Genomic DNA, 12,646 nt, shown 5'->3' with positions numbered 1-12,646 from the left:
GGCATAACTCAACTATACAACCCCCACTATGTCCTATGGTTTCTCCCTTACCTATGTATCCCCAGTATGTGTTTGAACATTAAATTGCAACTAACAATCTTCTCTTCTTGATACAAGCAATGGTTCGATCAAGAGGCTGAGGTGATACTTAAAAGGGGAGAGGTGAATCTTCTCGCAGTCGAGGCAAATGCCTTGCCCCTTGGCCAACCCAAGACAATAAGAAAGAAACAACAGTAGGCATAGGGAGAGGTGCATACCTCTCCAAGTCTAGCTCCTATGTCCTGTATAGGGAGGTGTGGGAGGGCAACTCAGCATCTGTTCAAGAGGAGCAGCCAGCCACATAATCAAGGCTTCAAGGGAGATACCAGTCAGGGACGAGTCGTCTTCATCTCAAAGCACCTCCGAGGGATCGAAGAGTGCTAGTCAAGATTTTGAGTCATCGGCTACACCAGTCCCTGAGGCACAAATTACCCAGGATATCCCTGATGATGGTAGAGAGGGATATGCTAAAGCTACATGTCTTGAGAGATAAAAGAAGAAAGAGGTTTGGGAGGATCGTTTTGTCAGCTTGGCCGTCTTCACCAGTTTTTGTATGTGGTGGCCAGTGAGGTTCTATTAAAGGACTTGGAGAAATATAACCCAGCTATATTGAGATAGTTCAGGGCACGAAAGGGGTGGATGTGGTTTACTGAGAGGGTAAAGGATGCCAAAGAATACCTCGTCCGTTAATTCTAATGTGGCTCATATAAAGAAAGGGACGAAGGTGACCAAAGTACGCAATCTCAAAGTGAGGTTTGAACAGCATACGTTAAATACATATTTGGTATTTGAGGATGTTGAGCCAAAGGAGTATCTAGAGAAGTGTGCACTGAAGGAGGAAGTCCGACCTTGGTTGGCTGAGATTCTAGTACCACCAAGGCCACCACCACCACCATGTATTACCACCGAGGTTCCCATTCAGCGAAATACTTTGAGCTTTGAGGAAAAAGGGTGGCAGACTTTTGTTTGTAGCAGGTTGGATCCATGCCAAAACGAGACTGACCTTCCTATTCCTCGGGCAATTCTTGTGGCTTCCATTATGGCCGGGTACCCAATCAATATGGTTGTTGTGATGTCGGCCAACATTTTATTGATAGCATGGCAGGATAGCTCAGCCTACCCCTATCCCAACACTATTACAGAGTATCTCACTAATGCAAAGGTAGAGCCGACAGATTTTGACACCAAGGTGAAGGCAAATAAGCCCTTCGATTGGTATTCACTGATAGATGCAAGCAATCTGAAGATGAAAGTTCAGCCTTCTATCACCACATGCCAGTCTGATGAGCCAATAGTGGTAGTTTCTGAGGCAGTTGATCATCCATCCACCGATGTTGAGCCTTCTACCAGTGCTACTACTATGCCTCCACCATCATCTTCAGCTCCGACCACAACCCCTAGAGTTGCTCTAAAGCCCGTTCCCGTGCCTATAATTCCCTTATTTGCTATGCGAATCTCCCAGAAATTGGCGAGTCTCAACAACTGGATGCAGATAGTTACTTCTAAGTTGTCTTACTTATCTATTACTGTTGCAGTGCAGTCTGCTTCTCAGGCACCATAGGCTCCTTCTGACATTGTGAGACACTGAAGAATATTCTAGAGAACTAGAAGATGATCATAGATACCTTGGTACAGCACGAGTCAGTGGTTGAGGAGCTGGGAAAGGAAGTAAAGAAGATGAGGAAGTCCCAAGTCAGCAAGAAATTAGTGGACAAGCTCCAACGGGAGGTGACTAGACTTGCTATAGTTGGGGATCTTCCTTTTTATATGCTACTTGACCCACAACAATCTGCCCCATATCTTTCAGCACCATCTGTGTCGGTAGCACCAGCTGTCCAGTCTGACGAGCCAGACCTTGCTACCGACACTACTGAGGCAATGTGTAAGATGTTTGCCAACCCATCCACGCCTAGATTTGATGATAATGAGATTTAGTTGGCTGATAGTGATGGAGGTGACAGTGCAGGGGACACTGGGATTTCCAAGAGTCCCTAGGTTGTTTTCTTCACCCTCTCTTCTTTTACTCTATTTTGCTAAGCATTGGGGATAACGCTTATTTTTATTCGGGGGGGGGGGTGGAGTTTATTTGACACATTGGTACACTTTGATACATTTGGTCTATAATAATTTGATGATACTTTTTCTTTACTTATTTGTATTTATCTATCTTCTCTCTTTATTCCTAGTGATGGACATCGGCATAATAATAAAGAAGAAGAAGTGGGTTATCTGGAGTCGTCCGAGGATCAGGTGGGGAGCTTTTTCGAAGGATAAAGTGCAGGAGTTGGAGAGCAAGTTGATGGATATGAGTCCCTAGAAGAGTAGTGGGGACGCAAGTGGCATGTGGACAATGACAGCGAACTATATTAGGGAGGCCGCGAAAGAGGTGTTAGGGGTCTCAAAGGGTTACTCTAGGGGGTACAGAGGGGACTAGTGGTGGAATGAAGAGGTTCAAGGAAAAGTGGAGGCCAAGAAAGCGGCATACTTGAAGTTAGTGGAGAGCTCAAATGAGGAGGAGAGAAGAGAGAACAGAGAAGGGTACAATAAGGCTAGGAAGGAGGCGAAACTAGTGGTCATGGAGGCCAAAAATGTAGTGTTTGGTTGCTTGTATGAAGAATTAGGGGACAAAGGCGGGGACAAGAAATTATTTCGGCTGGCCAAGGTGAGAGAGAGAGAGAGGCGTGTGATTTGGATCAAGTGAGGTGCATCAAGGACAAGGATGGCAGAGTTTTAATGGATGAGGATCAGATTAAGCAGAGATGACAGACTTATTTCACAAACTTCTAAATGAGAAGGAGGATAGAGACATTGTGTTGGGTGATTTGGAGCACTTTGGGAGTCACCGTGATTTTGGGTATTATAGGCGTATCATGTTAATGATGCGCTGATGTTCCTCTTGCTCGATCTGTTTGTTGGCGTCCCTATTCCTGAAGTGATTTTTGGCTCAATCACTCAGAAATTCTCACAGGTGTCTGTTGTTGAATAACCGAGCTACTTCTTCTCTCAGTTGTCGGCAATCTTCGGTTCTATGGCCATGGGTTCCATGATATTTACAAATCAGATTAGGGTCCCTTTGGGAAGTATCGGACTGCAATAGTCAAGGCCACTTAGTATCTTTGATGCGTCTGATAGATACAATATCGACAGCATCGATGTTGAAGTTATACTTCGGTAACCTTGATGCTTCCTTGGACTCGATGGGTCTATCAAAACTGTTTTTGCTCGTGAGTCCCCGATTGTTATGGCCTCGATCACTCTTTCTTTCACTCCCCGCGGGGTTGCATTCGGACCCACTACTCTTTCGATCTCCATTGTATGGTTGATACCAATCTCTGTTCGATTTTGGTTCATGATCGATGACTCTTTTAGATCTATCACTGGTCCTGATAGGGTAAACGGACCCGAAAAGGGCCTCGAGCTGATCATCTTCAACCCTAATTTTTGATTGGTACCTGTTATGGACATCGGCCCAAGTTACCGCCGGTATTCCATCAAATTTTACTTCAGCTGCTGTGAAGCCAACGGGCTTTGGGGATTGAGTCCTTGGGTGAATTCCTGAACGGCCCAATCGTTTGCGACCGGAGGCAGATCCATCCAATCCATTTGAAACCTCGATACGAATTTCTCGAGCATCTCGTTATCTCTTTGATTTACCTTGAAAATGTCTGACTTCCTGGTCTCGACCTGGATGGCCCCGACGTGTGCTTTTACAAAGGCATCTGCAAGCATAGAAAATGAGTCAATAAAATTAGGGGTAAGTTGTGATACTATATCATAGCTCCTTTTGACAAGGTCTCTCCGAACTTTTTCAGCAGAACGGATTCGATTTCATCATCCTCTAAGTCGTTCCCCTTGATGGCACATGTGTAGGAGGTCACATGTTCATTTGGATCAGTTGTTCCATTATACTTCAGATACGGAACTTCTTAGGGATCGGCTTTTGGACAAACTACTTGGAATCTAGGCCATTCAATATCGATGGTGCTCCTGGGATTTGATCGACCCTGGAGTTTAGGTCTCCACCTTTTTGTCGTTAGATTCGATTTTCTTTTCTCTCGATTCTACCTGTTTCCTCAATTCCTTGATCATCTTCATTATCTCGGGGTTGGTCCCAGATTCAGCTTCACTCGACCTTTCTACGACTGGTTCATTTCTACGAGTATTTTCCCGGGATGGTTCGGGCTCAACTCTACTAGGGGCGCGACTTTGGTTCTGCAACTGGGCTATTGCTTTCTGTTAAGCCTGTAACATTTTGAAGATCACCCGCAAGTTGATCCCATCACCTTCACCATCGTGCGTATCCCTAGCTACCGACCTGGCTCCCCCACAAATACTATTTTTTGGATCGGTGGGCAAGTTAGCATCGATGGCCACACGGGAGTTGGCATTGATTAGATCTGTGATCGGAACCCCGTTAGGGTCAGCAGGGTGAACCTCGTTGCTGGGCACTATATCGTTATTCTCTCCATGGTGGCCAGATTCAGCATCAACGTTTAGGTGAGTAGATTGAGAGTTTGATATCTTTAAGTTTTTCTAAAATTAAGATCTCAAAGAATAAGAGTAAAGCAGAGTGTGTTGTGGAAATCTGTATCAAATAGCCACTATTATCCTTAGCCCCCACGGTGGGCGCCAAACTGTTTACCTTAAAAAGCGGATAACAATTGAATTTATATGTGGTTTTAAGTATATGTGGATTAATTTAATACAAATGATAAATTGTGTTAGAATAGACAAATAAAAAGAAGTGATAAATTATCAAACCAATTGAGGGGGTGAAATCGGACTCGATAACAGCCTTAATGAAATGTCTGCCTTCGATCTTGGACTCACAATAATGAAGCACTTGATGAACAAAAGTGGGAACTTTTAATAATAGATAAAAATGAAATTATATTGCCTTAATGTGTGTGTTAGAATTTGGTTAATAAATAATCAGACCCCCTTTATATAGTAGGGGAATTTTACCCTATGTATAATTCCATAAAAGGTAAATCTTTCGTTTAACTAATCACTGGTTCTCTACCGATACATGTCGAGAGTCATGTCATGATATCCGGCTAGTTAGGAATATCACGATCTTTTGTTGGTCATGCTCGATTACCTGGTAATGCTCTCCGAGGCCTTTGGGGTTCAAACCGGATATGGGGGCCATGGCCCCGATACTCCCGAGGGTAGGTGTTTTGCCCGGACCCTGGATCGAGGGGTTCCTTGCCTCGGTTGCAGTTTCTTGCCTTCACGTCTCTGGCTCTATTTAGTTCATTGGAAACTGAGGCATCCCAAAAGAAAACAGAGAGATATGAAAGTATAGGAATACACCATAGAAAAAAGGGATGAGAAGCAAAATTATACATATACTTATGAGTGTCAAATGGACGGGTTGGGCTGATTTTGGGCGGATCAAAATGGGTTGAATCAATAAATGAGCGAGTCATTGACCCATCCAAAAATAACTTGGGCTGAGATGACTTGAGTCAAGTTGGACTAAAATTTGGGTCATCCCCTCCCCACTCTTACCAATCTTTAATTCATATGTATTTCTTATGAATTGTTAAATTATTAAATAAGATTTTTTTTTCTTTTGTTACGGTCATATATAACATATCCAACAAAAAATAATTTATTCCAAAGTTATTTTAGCAAAATTACTCATGTATCAATTTAGGCTAAAACCCGGGCCAACTTTAGATGAGCTGAAATGGGTTGGGTCAAGATAGGCTAACTTCAACAAATGAACGGGTTAGGCGGGTCAAATGGGTTTGGGCTCAAATATCCACCCATACATATGCTTCATAACAATTCGCGTAACCCTTTCTAACGTTAAAATAGCACGGTCTAGCCAGTTTTCGGATTGGTCATTCAAAAATAGATAGCATTTGCCAAGTCATTGAAAAATAGCTACTATTTTGCTGCAACAGAGACCGGTCCAGCATAATATACTGGAGTTCGGTGCACCTGTGTATGAACTTCCAGCATATTATACTGGACAGTATACTTTACTAGCTCCAGTATAATATACTGCAAAACTGGAGCATCGATGTTCCAAACTCCAGTATATTAGATTGGAGTTCCAGTATAATATACTGGAACTCTAGTATATTATGTTGGAATATTTTTTCGGATTTTGAACAGTGTTTTCGTTCAGATTTATCTTTACATGAAAAGTGGCTAAATTTCGATTACTTTTGAAACTGTGGCTATTTTCAAATGACCACTTGTAAATCTAGCTATTTTTGAATTTGTCCCCTTTCTAACCCTCGGCCCTTTTTAACTATTTGCTAATTGAGCTTGGATCCTAAATCAATCTTGTGAAGGTCTTCTAATCCTATTTCTCAGCTCAATAGTTACTTACGTGAGATATTTCTAGGTATATATGTTTATGTAAACTGTGGTAGGTGCTACCCCTCAAAGGTAGGGAAGTGATTGAAGAACACTACAGGACACGTGTTTCACTTTTGTGGTTAGTTACAGAGAAAATGATACTGTATAGTCATTTTCAAAATAATAGCTGAAATATATATATATATATATACACACATATTATATACAAAAGTTATACAAATTTTATATACTTTTTTGGCAGCCAAATATAAATACTTTTTGACGCGGGTTAAAAGTGATAAGACCCCTTAATTATATGATGACAAAAGCTAACTATGGACCAACTTCTAAAAAGCTAATAACGATTAAAGATCCAATCCAATAGCCAAATCTTGGAAAATATTAATACTCTTGTATTTGGAGATGAATATTAGTTATTAAGCATTAAGGGTGTGTTTGGTATAAAGGAAAATATTTTACGTAGAAACAAATAGTAATCTTATTCATTTTCCGATATTTGGTATACAAATTAAGGAAAATAACTTCTCAAGAATATTCATAAATAGTTTAGATACAATAAACATGGAGTCATAAACTTTCGAACCAATAACCATCCGAATCCACAAATTTCATAAACTTCTGAACCACTAAACTTTCGAAACCGCGAACTTCGAACCCGTAAACTTTATAATTTCTAAACTCGTAAACTTACACACACATAAACCTCCGAACTCATAACTTTGGAACTGGTAAAATTTCGAACCTGTAAACCGAAAGATGAAAAAACTAAAACTGAAAATATAATAAAAAAATATTTTTTCCCGGGGGGAGGGGGTGTTGCAGAAAAACGAAAAAATAGGAATTTGAAAATTATAAAAAAAAACTTTTTTTTTTGTACGGGGTGGGGGCAGGGTGGATGGTGACGGAAAAAAAAATTGAAATTAAAAAAAAATTATCTTTTTGGAGAGAGGAGGTGGGGTGGGTGGGTGTGGGGGTAGGGTGGGTTGATGAGGGTGGGGAATAGGGTGGGGAATGTTGAGAAGGAGTTTTGGAAAATATTTTTCCTTTTCTTGATAAAGAAATATTTTTCTCCAATTGGAGGAAAATGAAGTCTTAAGGAAAATATTTTTCAAAATATTTAAGATAATCAAACATGCGAAAATTGAAAAATATTTTTGTGCCAAACACACCCTAAATGGAAAAGAGCATTTTATGGAAGTTCAATTTGGGTGAAATTTCCTGCTGCTGGGATAGTTGGGCCTGGTTGGGCCGTATTCAATCTACATTTGGAGGGAAAAAAATCAGATTTACAACTACTAATTGGAAAATAGTTACAGTTTTAAAAATAATCGAAATTCAGCCACTTTTTTCATGTAAAGATAAAATCTGAACAAAAAATATCCTTAAAAATCTAGAAAAAATCCAGCATAATATTCTGAAATTCAAATTTTTTTACATATGAGATTCCAGTATAATGTGGTGAAATTTCATAATATGTTGAAGTTCCAATATAATATGCTGGAAGTTTGTACGCAGGAGCTCCATAACCCATCATATTATGCTGGAACTTTCGGTGTGCTGGAGTTCCAACATAATATGCTGGAAGTTTATACGCATGAGCTCCGTAATTCAGCATATTATGCTAGAACTTTCCGTGGTTTCAACAAAATTGTAGCTATTTTTCAATGACTTTGCAAACACCGACTATTTTTCAATTACCAATTCAAAAATTGGCTAGCGCGTGCTATTTTCGGACATTCGTACCAGACTTGTTTCAGAGCCCAATTAATCTATTGGACCAAGTGTTTGTACTAGATAAGTGACACGTCAAAGAGAGGTCGCGAATCACATTTCCACTATATTTTGCCTACAATCAATCTATCAACACCACCTTCTTCAAAAGGAAAAAAATAATGTTTTCACAGATAATAGAATTAAGCAATTATTGATTCTACATATCTTGAGAAAGTGAACTCCTTATCAGCTGAGAAGATTCAGATATCTCTGACAAAAAAAGCTATATAGTGGAAATATTATCATCATTTCCAAGTCCATCAATTTTTGTGGTTTTGGACAAGTGGTGCTTAGTTCAATTATTGGTATGAAATGATACATCTTTTTCCCTTTTTGTTGATTTTTCTCTCTTCAGTGCCTACTCTCTCCTTTAATGAGCACATATTTTTACTTTTTGTGAAAGGATGGCAAACTTTATTAGTTCAATCTTAACTAGACAAGTACATTGCACTGAATTTAGTCATGTTTTTTGTTAATCCTTTCAGTTTTCTCCAACTGCCTTTCATATTAAAAGGCAAGAATATGTTGTCAAAAGTAGGTCCTTGAAATCTGTATATAATGTGACAGCTGGTCTCTCAACGGTAAATACTTACTCGCACCGAGAGGCGAAGGTATGATTTCTGGAACATAGGCGTACCACTAAAGAAATGTTGAAAAAAAAGTATTAAGTGGGAATTGAACATTATACCTTTGGGTAAATAACTCAATATTCAACCAAGTGCATCATTCAGTCTTTGTGGAGTATGGGTGTCACCAGATGATATTAGACCAATTCTAGAAAATATATAATTAACATACCTAGTTTGACAAATAGACCATGGGTTCACGTGCCCCATACAAAACCCTATACATTTGCCTCTGCTTACACCGGATGTTTATATCTAACTAAATAAATAATTTTAGAGTCAATTACTCAAATGGTCACTCAACTATCTCAAATTACCTCCTAAAGTCACTTTTCTTTCGTTTGTAACAACAAAGTCACTGAACTATACCTATTGCACTTAGAAGGTCACTCAACTAGATTTTTCAAATTTTGGATGGTCAAATACCTATTTACCCTCTAAATTATAAATATTTATCTTCTTTTTTATTTTATTTTTAATATTATGATTTCTTCTTTTTAATTTATATTATGGACTTACCTATAGAATTAATAAATTTTTTTATAAATTAAAAAAATAAAAAATATTTAAGCATCTATAATGCTGGAATAATAAAATAATGAGCATAGTAAAAAAGTTAATTAGAATAATTTGCTCGTAATAATATTTAGTATTAACAACAAAAATTCGAAAATTTATTTACACAATTCAGAATGAAAGAAAATAAAGGTTGTAATATATATATATTCCATGTATGTAATATAAAAATAATTATTTAAATAAAGATATTTTTATAACATACATTATATATTCTTGAAAAATATGCTCAATTATATGATATGTATTCCATGCACGACTTAACATAGCATATTTTACCCTATACAGATAGTCCTCCTGCTTTCCGATGACATAATTTTGTGTTGTCGGAAAGTTGGTAGAAACATAATAATATAATTGAGCATAATTTTCAAGAATACATAATATATATATATTATAAAAATACCTTTATTTAAATAAATATTTTTATATTACGTGTATGGAATATATATTTTACAACCTTTATTTTCTTTCATTCTGAATTGTGTAAAAAAAATTAATTTTTGTTGTTAATACTAAAATTATTATTACTAACAAATTATTCTAATTAATTTTTTTAACTATTGTCACGACCCGGATTTCTCACCCTCGGGAGTCGTGATGGCGCCTACTAATGAGAGCTAGGCAAGTCAACCCTTAGCTATCTAATTCCTTACCAAATTACTTCCTTTTAATAATTACGAGCAATAACATAAAAATAGCAGAACTTTAAATAATTAAGCGGAAGATAACCATGAAATGTCTGAAGGCTACGTCTATTACAACTTTTAAAACCTCAAATACCCCAAAATCTGGTGTCACAGTGTCACATACTGTCTAAGAGTTTCTACATACAAGGTCTGAAGAAATAACATTACACTATTTCTGAAGTATGAAAAATGAAACAGGAAATAGAGATAGAGGGAGACGCCAGGGCCGGCGAACATCTGCAGGTCTACCTTGGATCTCCGGATGGACTGAAGGAAGACCTCCAACTACTGTCCGAAATCTGCTCCGGGATCTGCACACAGTGCAGAGTGTAGTATCAATACAACTGACCCTATGTGCTAATAAGTGCCTGGCCTAACCCCGGCGAGGTAGTGACAAGGCTAGGACCAGACTCCAGATAAATCTGTGCACTTATATAACATATGGCGGAAAAGTAACAAGTAATAAGCAATTAAAGCTGGGGAAAGGGAACATTCTTTGGGGGTAGCTAACAAAACAAAATAACAAGAAATAACAAGGAAGCTAACAATATAACTTCTAACACGGATAAAGAAAAGAAAGGACAACTTTCACTTTCAGTTTTCATCTTGTTGCAAGCGTGCAATCCGATCCCATTTCTCATATCTCGTGGTAGGCGTATCACCCGCTCCTATTTCATAATATCTTATGGAAGGCGTACCACCTGTTGCCATTTCATAAAATCTTGTGGTAGGCGTACCACCCGCTCCTTTTTCATAATATCTTGTGGTAGGCGTACCACCCGCTCCCATTTCATAATATCTTGTGGTAGGCGTACCACCCGCTCCCATTTCATAATATCTTGTGGTAAGCGTACCACACGCTCCCATCTCATAATATCTTATAATATCAAGGAATCCCGGAAAGGAAAAATAATCAATATAATGACTTCCCGACAAGGGAACACAACAATGTAATAATTTTCCCGGCAAGGGAACAACAATATTGAAATAGTCATCCCGGCAAGGGAGAATCAGCTATAACCAATCTCTACTCAGCTTGTGCTCAGTTCAATTATTGGAAATGCTCAATCATAGAAGATCATTAAGTAAAGCACCCAAGTGTCATTTAAGAACACAACAACTTTAATTTAAGACTTACGGTCATGCTTGACACCAACGTATAGATACTCGTCACTATGCCTATATGTCGTACTCAACAAGAAGCAAGTAGCAAATATGACTCAACTCCTAATCCCTCAAGCTAGGGTTAAACCAAACACTTACCTCGATGTAACAGACACAATTCAAGCCTCAATTATAGCTTTACCCCTTGATTCCACCACCAATCCGCTTGAATCTAGTCACAAGTTACTTAATTACATCAATAAGTGCTAAATGAATCAACCCCCAATGCATGAAAATGAGTTTTCCAAAGCTTTACCCAAAAGTCAAAAATTACCCCCGGGCCCACATGGTCGAAACCCGAGGATCGGACCAAAACCCGGTTACCCATTCCCCCACGAATCCAAATATATAATTTGTTTTAAAATCGGACCTCAAATTGAGGTCCAAATCCCCAATTTTAGAAAAACTCTAGGTTCTTCCCAAAACACCTAATTTCCCCCATGAAAATCTTTGATTTGAAGTTGAAATCATGTTAAAAGATGTTAAGAAGTGAAGAAAATGAGTTAGAAATCACTTACCAACGTTTTGGAAAAGAAAGATTGTTTGAAAAATCGCCTCTTACGTTTTAGAGATTTTGAAATGTGGAAAATAACTGAAATTCTCGTTTATTTATACCCCTCTCAGACCCCCTGTACGGACCGCATCAAATGGACCGCGACCGCACAGGCCTCCTTGAAGACCTTCAGTTCAGCACCCTGTGCGGACCGCACAAGGCCGACTTCGGCCGCACAGCCTCCATCGCAGACCGCACAAAGGCGACCGCGGTCGCACGCTATTTCTCGCGGACCGCACTAGAGGGTTCAGAGGCCTGCAACTTCCTAAACCTGCAACATCTGACTTTCTAAGCCTAAGGCATCCGGAACCTACTTGAAACTCACCCGAGCCCTCAAAACTCCAACCCAAGTATACACACAACCTCAAAAACATCCTACGGACATATTCGTGTAATCAAATTACCAAAATGACATCACGAGCATCGAATTAAACCTCGAGATCAATGAAATTTCTCAAAACTCTTTTAAACATCAAATTTCTCAATTAAAGTCTGGATCGCGTCAAACGACGTCCGTTTTTTTAACCAAATTTCACAGGAATGACTCAAGTCATATATAAGACCTGTACCAGGCGCCGGAACCAAAATACGGGCTCGATACCATTGCATTCTAATCAGTTTTTATTTCATATTTCCTTAAATAATTTCTGAAAATAATTTCACTTAAAAATTCATTTCTCGGGCTTGGGACCTCGGAATTCGATTCCAGACATATGCCCAAGTCCCATATTTTCCTACGGACCCTCCAAGACGGTCAAATCACGGGTCAAGGTCCATTTACCCTAAAGTTTGACCGAAGTCAAATTAACTCATTTTAAAGTCAAGACTTAACATTTTTCACAGAATTTCATATTTAAGCTTTTCGCCAACGCACCCGGACAGCGCAC

The sequence above is a fragment of the Nicotiana sylvestris genome, chromosome 12 (genome assembly GCF_000393655.2).
Source record: "Nicotiana sylvestris chromosome 12, ASM39365v2, whole genome shotgun sequence".
In the NCBI taxonomy this organism is placed as follows: Eukaryota; Viridiplantae; Streptophyta; class Magnoliopsida; order Solanales; family Solanaceae; genus Nicotiana; species Nicotiana sylvestris.
This window is presented reverse-complemented; position numbering follows the sequence as displayed.